The 15,714-nt window shown below is 36.1% G+C and overlaps 1 protein-coding gene and 1 long non-coding RNA gene across 2 annotated transcripts in view; one reads left to right on the forward strand and one right to left on the reverse strand.

The window, feature by feature from the left end:
- The window catches only part of LOC137633740 (uncharacterized), a 388,422-nt gene that overhangs the window by 133,051 nt on the left and 239,657 nt on the right, over nt 1–15,714 (forward strand). The window lies entirely within an intron of this gene.
- LOC137633974 (uncharacterized) lies at nt 14,631–15,598 on the reverse strand. The gene is made up of 2 exons (XR_011042392.1): nt 15,157–15,598; nt 14,631–14,784 (listed from the first exon to the last, which is right to left on the reverse strand). It is a non-coding gene; the product is annotated as an uncharacterized lncRNA (long non-coding RNA).

A 15,714-nucleotide genomic window follows, 5' to 3' on the forward strand; every position in this document is an offset into this window, starting at 1 on the left:
TGACAGTCTTTTGGAAGGGATGCTCTGGGGTTGTGGTTATTATCATGACTTCGGCTGGAAATGATGGTGAGTGAGCGTTGGACGATGTACACCGTGAACGATGGTGCTGGAGGTCACCTTCGATGCCTGGCCGATAAACCGAATGTCTCGCTCTTCTCAACATTGTATTAAGGCCTTGATGTCCAGCATGAAGGTTGGTGATTATATGATGACGAAGCCCTTCGGGAATGACAAGGCAAATGCAGTAATCGTAGAAGCAGTGTGTGACCAGGGACCTGGATATAGAAAGACGTTCTTTGATGCCGTAGAAGGGTCTCACACATGCAATTTCTTGTAATTTCTTCCGGTTCCAATCCCTTGCAGTCACTCGAGCGCCGAGTAGCTGATATGCTCGGTCGTCCAGAGCAGCCTCTTCAACAGTTTTCTTGTCTATGGTGTACTGCTCCTGTAGGTTTTCCATTATTGCTGATACTATAGCAATCGTTAATTCATTGTTAAAACTTGCATCCTTTCCATCTGGCGCCGTCCTTAGAGCAGGAAATCAAGAGAGAGAGAGTCAGATGCATGATTTCTCTTGCCAGGTAGGTATTTACCTGGGAAATTATACAATAATGTTTTTTCCTTTAATCTAAATAGTCTGTGGTTGGTGGTATGGCCAAGACTTCTATTTGATTAATGGACAGTGGTCCGTGACAATGGTTGAGTTCGAGCAGCCCAATAAGAATAATCGGGCTTTTTTCAAGCACCAGGCCACTGCAAGGGCTTCCCCCTCCATAGCTGCATACCCAGACTCGGTGAGCGTGAGTAAACGACTGCCACAAAGCGTTATTCTCCTGCCATCTCTACAACAGAAGATGGTTTCGACTGAGGTACTACTGCAATATTGTTGGAGGATGACGAAGCCCACGGCCTCCTCACTTCAGTCAGTGACTGGAACAGTCCGCCGTAGCTTGTCGTAGTAGGTGAGGCAGTCCTTGGACAACTTGCAGACGGTGTCTCGCACTTGATGAAACTTCTCCTGAAGGTGCTCATCCTTACCGGTGGTCATAATGGGTGCTGTTGTCAGGAAGGGGGCCAGCTGATTGACAAAACCATACTTCGACCTGATATCAGATATTGTGGACTTTTTGTGCATAGAAAAACTTTTGATGGCAGATAAAAAAATCTTCTGAAGGCTTGTAGGAATCCCAACCGACGTCAAACCCGACAAATTCCACTTCTTTCTTGCACAGCTTGAATTTTTCTGGTTTCAAGGTGATGCCTTTATATGCACAGACTGCGAGGAAGTAATACACATGGCATCAGGCCTCTTCTACACTCGAATCATAGAGAATTGTGTCGTCCCCATATTTAAACTTTTTAGGTATAATGGCTACATCGAAATGGAATTAAAAAAAATCTTTATTAGATGTAAGCTAATTTATTTCTTTTTGTCTTTTATTATATAATGGCACTTATTATGTATTAATTAGAATTGTTTTTTTTTTTTCATGTTCACCTGACAAAAATACTATTAACAACATAAATGCTTTGTGCAATTCTTTTGAATTATTACTGAGATGTGCATGTCTGATATCACAATAATTGTTCAATTTGGTTTTTGATGGAGCTACAAGAGATATATGTTTAAATGCTTGATCGAGGATTGAGATTTATAGATGAGAGACATCACTTTCACTCATGCTGCTTTCTTTCTCCTGCAACCCAGTCCCTCTTTCTTACTGGGTTCTCCTCTTTCCTATAACTCTATCTTATGCTAGCCGGAGACAAAGTATCACATCTTTAACCTACCACTAATACCCTCCAACTCCCGACCCAGAGTCTTCCCCCCAATGGGTCTTAGTACTGTCAGTCCTTTCTCTCCGACCTAAAATTGCTCCATTTCTTCCTTAGGGGATTGCACTGCCAGACACCAACCTTGGCAACGATCCTTGATGCCTTAATTAAACCACGTATAGTTATGGCACTTCCTAATACCCGAAATTATACAAACCGTCCATCATATAACAAGAATTACTTGAAACTGTTCCTAACCATGGGAACCACACTCTGCCAGGTACATGAGTTAAGAAAGTAAACCCCTGTGGCCCAGTTTTTTGAGGACAGGCCCCTAGGCCTAGTAAAACCGGGGCTTGTCCCCTGGTATGATAAGAAAAGCTACTGACCACTTTCAACCTTGGTTGAGAACCCTGGGAGCTCTTGTGCAGAGCTCGAGCAAATACCTCAGTGGAGGCATGCTCTCTGAAGTGGCCGATGGCTAAGTCTTAATATTGGTGCTTCGACCCCTATGCTTTCAACTTCTATTGAAGACCTTCCACTCTTCACTCAGTCCCTTCTACTCACTGAGTCTTACTGTTATAAAACTTTCTACCTCCTTCTCATGCAGGTGTCAATGGGCAAAGAGGCTCAGTCCTCAATTGCCTCATTCCGGCTCCTCTATGGGGCTTGATCCTTTGGCCACCACCCTGCTGTTAATTGCTGTGGGATGACTGCCTTTGCCCCACCCTGCTGTTACCAGTCATGATATCTGCGGCAAACTGATTCTCCAGAAACAGGTGTCTCACTGTGATATAAATAAGGCTTGCTAGGTGCTGAGCAAGACCTGACAGTAAGAATTTCTCATGGAGCTCGGAACCTTACACTGCCCCAGCCACACGGGTCGGGGCTGCCCCTCTTGGGGGCTATGAATGATTGTCTATGAGTCCCGCCTGGACAAAAAGGGCCGGGCAATCTGTGCATGCATGCACACACGCACGCACGCACGAGGGAAATGAGGACTAACGCAAGAGAAACATTATAGCAGTCTGACTGATCATCTGAGAACGAGGGATTAGGTGAGGGGGTGTGGGCTGAGAATGAGGGGTCAGGGAAAGGGGAAGACGATCTTTCGTCGTCGTCTGCCATAGCAGGCGTAAGCACTGTATTATGTTCTTATCGTGGCAAGAGTCAAAGTCTAAAGAAAGAAATCAGCTGGCACGCAGATAAAAATTAAAAGGTCGCGGTCAGTGACGTCAGTCTAGCCATGCCAAAGGTTGTATTTGTTTTCATACTAATCCAGTCAACTATATTCACGGACTGCGTTCAAGAATTCAAGATCCACTTATTAGATTTGTCTGTAAGGATATTGTTTTATCATCATTATTTTGTTACTTTTCCTACGAAAATGGCCAAAATCTCTTCAGTCTTTGGGAGTTTTAATACAATACTGAAAACAAAGTGTTCACGTCAGTCATTTCAATTTTCCAATTGATGGTAATTTTTGAGTGCACTGGAAACCAGCATGTTGTTCAACTCATAAAATCAATCGTAAAAACAGTATGATTTGTTCTGTTCATTTTGCAAAAAGTTATTTCATGGATGAGATAGTCTTTTTTGTTGCAAATTTAGTCCCTAAAGTAAGAGACTTTTGACAAAAGAAGCTATGCCTTCTTTTACCTGTATGGGGGTAACTTTTTTATTATAGATTATTCTCCACTGCTTTGCAATAAAAACAATTGTAATTACTCAATGCTGCAAAAAAAAAAAAATAATACTTTTCATTATTACGAGGGATAATTATTACCTGATTTGTTAACACATTATTACGGAAAAGAAAATAAGCTTAGTAAGGAATGTAGATTTTATTTGATGTCACGTTTTTTCCATAAACAAACCGAGTGGACAAACTATCTGAGGAATAGCATTCGAAAAATATTTTGTATATATATATATATATATATATATATATATATATATATATATATATATATATATATATATATATTGTAGAAAATAAGATAAAATATCTTATCTCTTTCTTATTTTTTCTTTAAGAGATCACTGGAACTTGGTTGGCAATATTTATTCCTGAAAAACAACTTAGGTTGTGTGCTGACAATTGGAGATTTCACTTCCTGATATTTCGGTCGTATAAACAACTGTTTATCCATTTATGAATTATAAGTGAAATTTTGACTTCAAGTTTTCTTTAAGGTTTATTTGTTAACCTTCTGGAGTTGTTTCCCACCCGCCAACAGCTCACCATTCTCCTTGCCAGGGCTTCTTTTGGAAAAGGAAAACTGTTCTAGAAACTTTTGCTGTGATTTTTTTAAGGGATCTTAATCTCTGCTAATATGGCAAAATACGAAGTGTACATTCCTGAACCACCTAGCAGCAGTGGTCGGCAATATTCTCCACTGAAAACCAGCATGTTGTTCAACTCATAAAATGAATTGTAAAAATAGTGCGATTTGTTCTGTTCATTTCGCAAACAGTGATTTCATGGATGATATAAAGTCTTGTTTTCTTCAAATTTAGTCCCCAAAGTAAGAGACTTTTGACAAAAGAAGCTATGCCTTCTTTTTCCTGTAAGGAGGTATCTTTTATGTTATAGATTATTTTCCACTGCTTTGCAATAAAAAAAATTATATTTACTAAATGCTGTAAAAAAAGTTATACTATTCATTATTACGAGGGATAATTATTGTCTGATTTGTTAGCACATTACGGAAAAGAAAATAAGCTTAGTAAGGAATGTAGATTTTATTGGATATCAAGTTTTTTTCCATAAACAAACCGAGTGGACAAACTATCCGAGAAATCTTTCATATATATATATATATATATATATATATATATATATATATATATATATATATACATATATATATATATATATATATATTTATACATATATATATATATATATATATATATATATATATATATATATACATATATATATATATACATATATATATTTATACATATATATATATATATATATATATATATATATATATATATATATATATATATATATATATATATATATGTATAAATATATATATGTATATATATATATATATATATATATATATATATATATATATATATATATATATATTGTAGAAAATAAGATAAGATATCTTATATGTTTCTTATTTTTTCTTAAAAAGATCACTGATATTTGTTTAGCAATTATTAGTCCTGAAAAACATCTTAGGTTGTTTGCTGACAATTAGAGATTTAACTTCCTCATATTTTGGTCGTATAAACAACTGTTTATCCATTTAAGAATTCTAAGTTAGATTTTGACTTTGAGTTTTTTCGAGGTTTATTTGTTGACATTCAGGAGTTGTTTCCCACACGCCAATGGCTCACCACTCTCCTTCCCACGGCTTCGGTATGATAATGGAAACTAGTTTAGGAAGATTTGTAGTGATACTGTTTTTCAGGTATCTTAGTCTCTGCTAATATGGAAAAATAAGAAGCGTACTTTGCTGAACCACGTAGCAGCAGCGGTCGGCAATATTCTCCACCTTTTGCAAGTTATGGCCGTCTGTTATCCCTTTTACACTATAGCTCAGGTCAGCAAGAGTACTTAACATCGAAGGCAAACTCTTAAGGCACAAAAGATGTCTGATTACTTTGAGGTTGATCTCAATATTTTGTTGACACATCAATTGAGATATTATAGTAATTTTTCTCGACTTTCTCGTCACTAGTCCTATGAGATTGAATCTCGTAACTTACATATTTTCCCTACCATTATTATATATTTAGAGATCTTTTTATGAATTATCAGAGTTTACATTCATGACCGCATATACTTAACAAGGTTCAAACCACTTACATCTGTTTTTTTCTGAAGTTTGGCTTCTAAGATATGTGGAAAGATTTTGTATTTATATTTTTGCATCGATTTTATGGATCTCATTAAAAATATGGTAATTTTTTTTATTTTTTTTTTCATTTGATAGGTTTTGAGGGATTTGAGACCAAGGGACATGGGTCCATTGTCATGGAGACCGCATCTGGGTGGCATCAGTATTTAATCAGTGACATCACTGAGACACTATATTATAACAATAAAATTTTTTACTTTATTCATTGTCTTAAGGTTTTTTATTGCTCCTGTTTTGAGTAGATACTCTGTCTCTCTTCATCCCTTCTGTAGGGGGGACGAGGGAGTTGTCATTCAATGGTGAGAAGGGGTGCATTGAGAGGTAAACTCAGAAATCACATTCTCCAAGAAAGGGTCAAAGTCACTGCTGTGCTGCAGTGAGGAATGAGTTGATAATACAAAGGCAGACTAACTGAACAATTCTGTCTAGCGTCTAGCCTTACCAAAAATACTCAAGACATAACTGGATTGGGCTGTGTTAAGATAATAACCAACAAATTGAAAGAGCGAAACTGATTTACCGTGACTGCTGTAATCAGTAATGCATTAATTTTTTCATATCAATAATTCTAGAAATGATCAAATTATGAATAACTTATGGGTAATTTTTATTCATAATTACTAAAATATCCAATTGAAGAATATGCTTTTCATAAAAACAAGTTTTATTTCTTAAAATATGTGAAATACGTTCCTATTCTGCATCTAAGGTTAGATTATAACGTTTTAGCCTTACTGGCATTAAGAAAAGCTTTTATTCTGGAACTGCTGCACTTGGACCAGGAGGCCATTCATCTATGAAATAATGAGGTTAAGTAGGAATATAAAAGTAAATGCTAAGAGAGAGAGAGAGAGAGAGAGAGAGAGAGAGAGAGAGAGAGAGAGAGAGAGAGAGAGAGACACAGGGGGGGAGGGGGTAATGATTATGGGTACCACTGTAGGTGTGAAATTAAAGGTAAGTGCCAGCAGTACATCTCACTGAAGGAAAAACCTCCTGGTCAACGCCTACCAAAGTATAAACCTGCAAGTAGATCACCTTCTAAAGTAGCAACCTGAGTGTAGATCAGATACTAAAATAGGAACCTGAAGGTAGATTAACTTACTAAAGTAAAAACCAGCATGTAGATACATACTAAAGTGAAACCTCCATCTAAATCCCTTACTAATGTAGAAACTTGCTGGTAGATCATATACTAAAGCAGAAACAGGTATATAGATCACCAAGTAAAGTGCAAACTTGCATGTAAATCACCCACTAAATTAGTAACCAGCGTCTAGTTTACCTAGTGAGATAGAAACCTGCACGTAGATCACTTACTAAAGTAGAAACCCGCATGTAGATCGCCTACTAAAGTAGAAACCTGCAGGTAGATCACCTACTTAAGTAGAAAACTGCACGTAGATCACCTACTAAAATAGATACCTGTATGTAGACTGACTACTAAGTTAGAAACCTGTACAGTATTTAGGTCACCTACTAAAGTAGAAATCTGCATATAAACTGCCCTTGTGTTGATGCCAAACTGAAATCAAGCATGTCACCTAATTACTGGTGCCTTAAGATCAACACTCCTTTTAGTACCCTTTATATTGGTAAACATTGCCCCACTGAACAGCTCATTAAAAGAGCTGAAAATATTAACAAGAAATGATGAAAGGCACCCGCTCCATGATCTCCAGGCTGTTAGACAAAGATTGAAATCCTGCGAGAGCTTCATAACCACCACTAGCCTCGACCCCATAATGTCAACAACTTATTGCCCAGAATGCTGGAGAGAAACAGACAAAAGCCCACTTGATGAAGCCACCCAGAGCCCATGTGAGTCTCTTCCACATGAAACAAACCTCCGTAGAAAGGATTGGGGTTCTCATAACTGTGAAAGAACCGGAGTTGGAAGTACTGGAGTGGGGTCTCCCCCTGTCTCTGCCTAGTGCACATGTGGGCATCCATCCATACAATAGACGTCATACTTCGTGGGTGTGAACCGAGTCTAATCTGTACAATTTGGACCTATACGAATGTAATCATGCCGCTATTCAGTGTTTTGTTAAAGTTAGATCACTGGACTGAATTATAGACGACCTCTCATGGATTTATAACTCGAACACTTGTCCATTAGATTGATCCATATATAAGAAGAGTAAATGAGGTACCGTTTACCTTACAAAAATAGCTGTGAGAAAATTACAGGGAGACTACTTACATATTTGCTGGTGCTCCTTCTAAAATGCAAATTTAATATTTTCAATGACCTACAAATTGTAGTCTATATGTAAATATCCAATAAATCTTTCCATGAATTTATAGAAATTGATAAGGAAAATGATTACTGATATAGATCCTTGCTAACTTAGACCGTACCCATGTCCCAAACATTATAACAAATCTAAATTATGCAATAATTTGAACCTCTTTCAGTACTTTAAAGTTATCCAGTAATTACTGAAGCTAATGTAAGTATTACAGATGAAATAAGAGACATGTCGCCTAGCACTGCATCTGGGAAAAGTAGTCTGTATTACATAACGTTATAATAGACCAACACTCTAGAGTCTAAACCCTACAGTAGACTTATATCTAGGTTCCAATCACAAGAAACAATCTCTAAATATCCTCACGTCAACGTGATTTATTAGCTGCATCGTATGTAGCAATTCTCCTAGATATTTTGGACGTCCAGTTCTGATAATTTGATTGGTTATTGAACATATTTTAAACTCCAGGGAAATATATGATAAACTAATTTCTACTGAAAATGGGATTTTCTATAATGAATGGACGAGTGCAGGCTAGTTTTGTATTTTTCTCTTCATATTTCATAGGGGCTGGGGCATAATAATTTACGTATTGGTCTATTAAAATGTGAAGTATATTTTTTACTCTAACTTCATTGTTTATATCTTAGAGACTAAAGGGGATATATTGCATATGTGTTTTTTCCCATGGTTTGGAGAACTTCCTGTGCATATGCAATGACGTATTTTTCAGGTGCTTTCTTTAAACTAATTAACAGCTTACAAGTACTTCTTCCTCAGTTCCCGTATGTTTTTCTACAACAACCATTTTTTTTATCACCTTTCCCTTCTCGAAGAAGGAACTTAAGTGAAGTAAATCAATGTATTTCAAAATCTAGTTTAATTTCATTTATGTCAGCAATTCATTATGGTGGAAATGCTCTGCGTTTAGTGTAAAGCCATTGTTGGTCATGCAAAATTGAAAAAAAATAACAGCGAAATAATGCCTCAAATGTCTGATTCGGTAATTTTTAGGGAAGGCCAGCATAATTTCTCCTGCAAATCTTCTGTACAAAAAGAGATGGTGTCAATCATAAGGAAAGGAATTATTTGTGATTTACTTTTTCACATTGTAAGGATTTATTTGATTCACTTTATCATAGTGTACGGATTTATTTGTGATTTATTATATATTAGTAAGGATTTTATTGTGATTTACTTCTAGTTTGTGACTTGGGAAGCAGGGGTCCGACTAGCTGTTGTGACCTGGGAAGGTTTGTGACCTAAGGAGGGGGTGGGCGTTTCCGGAGGGCTTGCCCTTGGCTTGGGGTTCTAACATGGTAAGGGCGGTCCAGGGGCTGGACCCCCGGCTAGGTGCTTTGACCTGGGAACCACTAGGTTAACATAAGTGGGGTTTTTAGGTTCTGTACCCTTTTACAAATATTAAAAGTTTTAAATAATCATGTTTTGGCCGGTTTTCACCCACGTACATGAACCATATACTTTTTCAAACTAGTTATCTTGTGCTTATTTTGCATTTTTGATCATTATTATTGCTGTAAATCACTCGTTTATCACATTTCCCCACCCAAGAAACTCTGGTTACCCTCTGGTGTCCCCCATAATTGTCTTTATATAAAGGGGACCAAAAACTCCTAAACGTGTGGTTTGCCCCAATAGTTATGGTCATGCATGCATAAAACACAAGATAGTGCATAGGAAAAATACATGGTTCATGTATTTGGCTAGAAATTAATGTACCATATATTTACCAAACTCAATTCTTGCTGTAATAGGCAGCCTTAACCCAACGTAAGATGCAAAAAAAGAAAGCTCTTGTGGGTTTTTTAAAATAAAGCCAGGGTTATGAAATTCCTATTCTATTGACCCAAGTGAAGATTTGGCACATTGTTGCCACGCCGTGATGCTACATCTACATGTTTCTCATTTCCTTTCCAGATTCACTTGTTGAAGCGAAGACTGCTCCACTGATCTACAAAGGCTCTATGCTTTTATCTCTTTAGGTATATTCAATTATATACTACAAAATTTATTTTGGAATATACAAGTGAAATTGTGCTGGAAACAATAATTGTTCCGGATGTTTTCATAACTTAACGTGAGGTGGAGAGAAGGAAAGCAGTTGAGGGTGTTCAAGAATAATGAGCCAGTGTTGCTCAATTCTTGATATTGAATAAATTTTGAAAATAATATAAAGGAGAAATTACTCATTATTTATTTTCAAATTGGATAGTTTTGAAGACTATTAACATAAAATTTTAGTTTTTAATAAAAACTTACTCGGAGAAACTACGTTGCCCTGCTTTGTAAAGGGCCTATTTAAAAGATGACATAATACTACAAAGTTACCCATTATCTGTCTCAGCTCTGCTCCCATGCTGTGAGGACTACTCAATGTGCTCAAGAACCTGTCTACTCGTCACGGGGGACACCCAGGTCCCCTGCCAGCTTTTTAGCCGAGATATTCGGCTGTGCTGAAATTTTCGGCTGCATGCTGAAATTTTTGGCTGTGACACTGAACAGTAATTGGCTGTAATTTTCGGCTTTTACATTGGATTCTCTAATACGGCCAGGATCTCCCAGTCATTATTTCTGTGGGTTTGAAAAGACTCAAGGACTTTTCATGGGGCTTATATCCACTATTGCTCCGACACTGTAAAAGGCTCTACTAAAATAATACCTCGATCACAGATTGCAAAGACTGAAAGTAGTAGAAAAATGCACATCCGTGTACATTTTATTTTTTTGCATATTACAAGAATTGTTTGGTTGTGGTAAATTTTGATGTTTAAGTTGTTTGCTCGGGAAGGGTTTGGTTCTTTTTATTTTTGAAAAGCAAATGCATTTACTTAGCATTCCTTAAACTACATCTTGGGACAATTTTAAAGAAAGAAAAAGGTCATTCTTGAGCGATGTATTTAAGTTTCACCAGGTTGTTCGCTGCTTGACACAAGGCTGGGTAAACCGTTATCAACAGTGAATGATCTGAAAAAGCCACTATGGGAAGGACAGCGTAAGAAGCACAGTAAGGCAGTCTTCTCCTGAATTTGAGGAAATTTTCTTGTAGCCAAGAGACAATGGCTGTCATTCATTAGTGGGAGATCGGTGGCTCTGGACTTAGCCGCTCATGGATCACGTTATCGTCTGATCACCTAATATTACTCATGAGATCAAAAAGAGATTTTGGTAGGACTAATAGCTCGTAAAAAATAGCTGATATGTAAGAACCAAAGCTATATTCAATTAGCTTCTTAGCCTCTTAACTCCAAACATGAAGTGAATAAATTTTATTTATTAGCTAGTAGAAAATAAAGCTATAAAGCTAAATAAAGCTATATCCAGTTAGCATTACAGATTAATAAACTATAAAGTAAATATGCTATTTTCAGGGAGCTAGCAAAGAGGAAATCGTAGAAAATGCCTAAAATAACTATCAAAGATAAGAACGAAGTGCAAAAAGCACTTGAGACTACCTCCAAGCTCTGGTCTCTCCTAAGAATACACGAAATTTTCAAGTGGAAAATTTTAAGTGGAATACATATGTACACTGCAGTTCTCAAAGATGAGAACCTAGAAAAACCCCTAATCCCCGAAATAAAAGAAGAGCTAAGAAGAAAAACTCAACCTTATTGCAGTAACCCCCCACCCAGAATACAATGCAGAACGCACAGTAATCCTTAAATAAATTGATAGCCATATTGATAATATCTTTGACGAGGTCCTCAGAGAGGAAATTGAATAAAATAACACAACCATTAAAGTCACGAGCCTCTGAAAACTAAAATTTGGCAGGATATCAGTAGTAAGTAGCAAAATGGAAAGTTGAAAATGTTAATATGACAAAAAAGATACTCAAAAATGGTATTTTGATAGATAATCATTCAATCCCTCCCCCCGACCTGCTAGAAAAAAAAGAGATCTTCCTAGAAATAATCCCTCGCTACAACTGTTTTCAATACGACCATCCAACAAAACACTGACCCAACGAAAAGAAGACCAAGTGCGCCAATTGGGCAGAAGGACACAGATGCACAACTTGTAATAAAACCCCAAAGTGCATAAACTGCAGCGGCCCTCACACAACACTGCAAGCCTCCTGCCCTATCAGAAAAAAAAAGCATTATTCAAGAGGAAATAAGAAAAAACACAGAGAAACTCCCAAAGACTAAAAAACATTGCAGACTTATGCAACAAGGCTACCCAAACAGTTAACAACCGCATCCCCTCCCAAAATGGAACTACAAACCCCACATAACCATTGATGATATATATGAACCAAGTGGCCTTCCAAAAGTAAAACAGCCTAAGAGAAAGAAAGGATGAGAAAAGTGTCCCATGAGGACCTGAACATACAGCTCTATGTCTCCAAGCAACAACACCTTTGACCAAAAAAAATCAAAGGCAGGATAAGAGCAATCACGGTGTTAGACAGAAACCAAGCGAAGGTTACATGGAATCATAAGGACTTCTGAAAAAGAGATATAGTAAACCTGCTAGCAGAAAACATGGATTATATCTCAAAATTGATTAAAGAGATAGTAAAAGTGGAGGAATATAACGAAATAAAAGAAGGAATCACCTGTTAAATCAAGAGCAGAAACAATTACAACACAAGGCAAAAATAGACACAATGGCTTAAAATTGCCTAATAATAGAAGAAATAACACTAATATAATGCAATGTCAAAGCATGGTCATCAAGGAAAAATGTCCTCACAAACACATACATGAAACTAAACCCATATATAATACTATCAAACTATACAAATGAAAATATTTACATATAATATCTACAGAAAGAAAACACAAAACGCAAGAAATTAAGTTGTTGCCATAGCAACCAAAACCTCCATTAAACATAAGCAAGTAGATAGTTACAACTCAGACATGCTAACAGTACAAATACAAACAACGAAAGGTACAATGACCACCAGCACAATATACCAACCTTCCTAACACAGATAGAACACAGCTCATACAAAGCAACATTCCCACATATATAATAGGAGACCTAAATGAAAGACACTCTTTTCATTGGACACCCAGAAACAAATGCAATAAGAAATGCATTTCACCAATACATAAACAATAACCTCCTAACACACATAGGAACACAGTTTAACACAATGACAAACAAACTCGATCAACAATACACCAGAAGACCTGACATAATACTTAGAAACAACAGAGCTAACCTTAACCATAACATATAACAGGTAAGATTAAATCATCTGATCATATTCCAATTATATCTACATTCTCAAACAAACCAAGTCAAAGAACTAAAATAAAGGCGAAACATCAAAAGAGCTAACTGGGAAATCTTTAAAGATACACTAACTCAGGAACATAGATCCCAACAACAAAATTAAACCCAATAAACTTAGCAATATATGGATGTCTGACATCTCGGAAAAAATAGGAACAGTCTATCCAATAAAGAGAATATCATATCACAAACAGAAAGCGACGACTTAAAATTACTATCACAACCAATAAATTACCTACAATCAAAAACTCAGGTTTATAAAGGTAACATACACCCTAAAAAAGACATTAAAATGGAATAATTGAAGAAACCAAAAGCATAAACAGAGAAAAGTGGAACAACACGATAATCAAACTACGATAAATATACAAATATTTAGGAAAATTCTGAGAAAAACCTAAAAAGACTGGTGGGAAAACCCAAAATAGAAATACCTTACTTAATTAACAATAATGGTGATAAAGTACATGACACCGAAGATCAAATCAAACTACTAATTGAAACATAGGCAAGCACACTCGAACTCACAGAAGAAGAAAAGGCAAATTTTGATAGAGCCACAGAAGCAGAAGTCCTCTACTTCCTAAAAGGGAATAGGGAACGAGCAATCCCGTATCAAAACGCATATCTGCAAAGACTGGATGAGGACAACTATTTAACAACAGACATTAAAATGCATGAGATAATGTAAGCAGTAAAATCATTCAAACACAAAGAACAAGGAAAAGTGGCATAAGTTAATGTTATCAAAATTACCATCCGAGGCATTGAGAAGACTCCAACAAATATTAAACCTTACACTCTCAATAGGATATTATCCAAAACCAAGTAAAGAAGGAATTCCCAACAAGGGAAAGACCCCAAACTGCCAGCAAAAAGAAGGCCAATCAAACTGCTGGAAGTACCCGGAAAAGTGTTTGAAAAAATCATAAACACAAGACTAAGGAGATTCCTAGAAAATAACAAAATATTCTACAAGCACCAACCCGGTTTAAGAACAGGGAGAAGCAATGAAACTGTCCTCATGGCAATTTAATAAACAATAACCATGAACCAACATAATGCAAAACACCAATGTAATGTCATCTGCAGAGATATTTCAAAGCCATTTGACAAAATATGGTATGGCGGCCTCAAATATGAAATACTCTAATTGGAACTACCAATGATAATGGAAAAAAAAACTCTTCTGAAGCTACATAAAAGACAGACCTGTGAGGATACGCAGCATGATGGGAAACTGGGGGAAATAATAGATATAAAAAAGGGGGGTAACTGACGGGAGCATGAATTACTACTGTTTTCAGGACATTCCAAATAGTGCACTGTAAACATTACTAAGCTTCTGTGTTGTATAAAAATGAGGTTTTTATACAGATTTAATGAAAAGGTAACTCATTAAATTTATAAGTTAATATAGGGTATAGTAAATAATAAAGTATAAGTTACAATGAATTTAATTGTAATGTATATACTCGAACCAAAAATAAACTTCTGAATGACAAACACTTGACGTGAACCATAAGGATAGAAAGTGAGTACTTGGGCTGCATCATCCGGAGGCCAATGAAATGAATCCGAAAGTATACACACATCTGAAATAGTGAACAAGAGGAAATCTTAAGATTTCAGGTATGAACAGAATCGGACACAACTACCCCAATGAAATAACAGCCCAAAAATAAACAAGTAAAATGTAAAGTATATTTCTATCCCAGTAAACAAACCGTCAAAATAATAATAAGATCAATCAGAATTCAATACACTTAAATAGTAAATTGATTAATGAACTACAAACAAAGTAACTATAAGTATAAATAAGTATGTAATGTAAGTATAGGTAAGGTACGTATAATTTGGGTAAATATAAGTAATAACACTTATCACACAAGCATCGATTAAAGCTGCAGGAATAAAAATCAAGATCTGGACAGTTTAAAACAAAGAAAAAATAGCTTTTCTCTTACCTTGTTTATAGTGTAATTTAGGAGATAGGTAGGCGGGTTCTCCTTTGGCAGGTCCGGGTCCAATGGTATTTTGAAAGAATTATTCCATATTTGTGCGACACATGATCGTGATGCAAATAATAAGATCCATAGTTCACTAAATAACTTCAAAGATTAATCCACTGTAAGTATGACTGGAACTTCTACAGTCGACTGCTGCTGTTCAAGTTCTTGACAGATACTCTTCTTGACAGGTACTATCCGGTTCTCCGTCACTCAGTAAACCAAGAAAACATTTTCCGCATTAAAATTGGTGGTTTGTTTACGGCAGTAACCATTTAAAAGGATTAGACGAGAAAAGCTATTTATAAAATTTACGTTAACTTTAAAATTGACTAATTAAGTAATTACAGAGGTAAAGTACTTTAATACTGATGCCGTAGTAATAATGCATGTTTTTTCTTTAATAACTAGTAAAATTAAAAGAAAAATACATATTTTTCTACACTCCAGGGGAGAGATTTTGATTTAGTATGAAATCAAAAGTATGTAATGTAAATGTATTTACACGAAAATTAC

Source organism: Palaemon carinicauda, chromosome 43 (assembly GCF_036898095.1).
Source record: "Palaemon carinicauda isolate YSFRI2023 chromosome 43, ASM3689809v2, whole genome shotgun sequence".
NCBI lineage: Eukaryota > Metazoa > Arthropoda > Malacostraca > Decapoda > Palaemonidae > Palaemon > Palaemon carinicauda.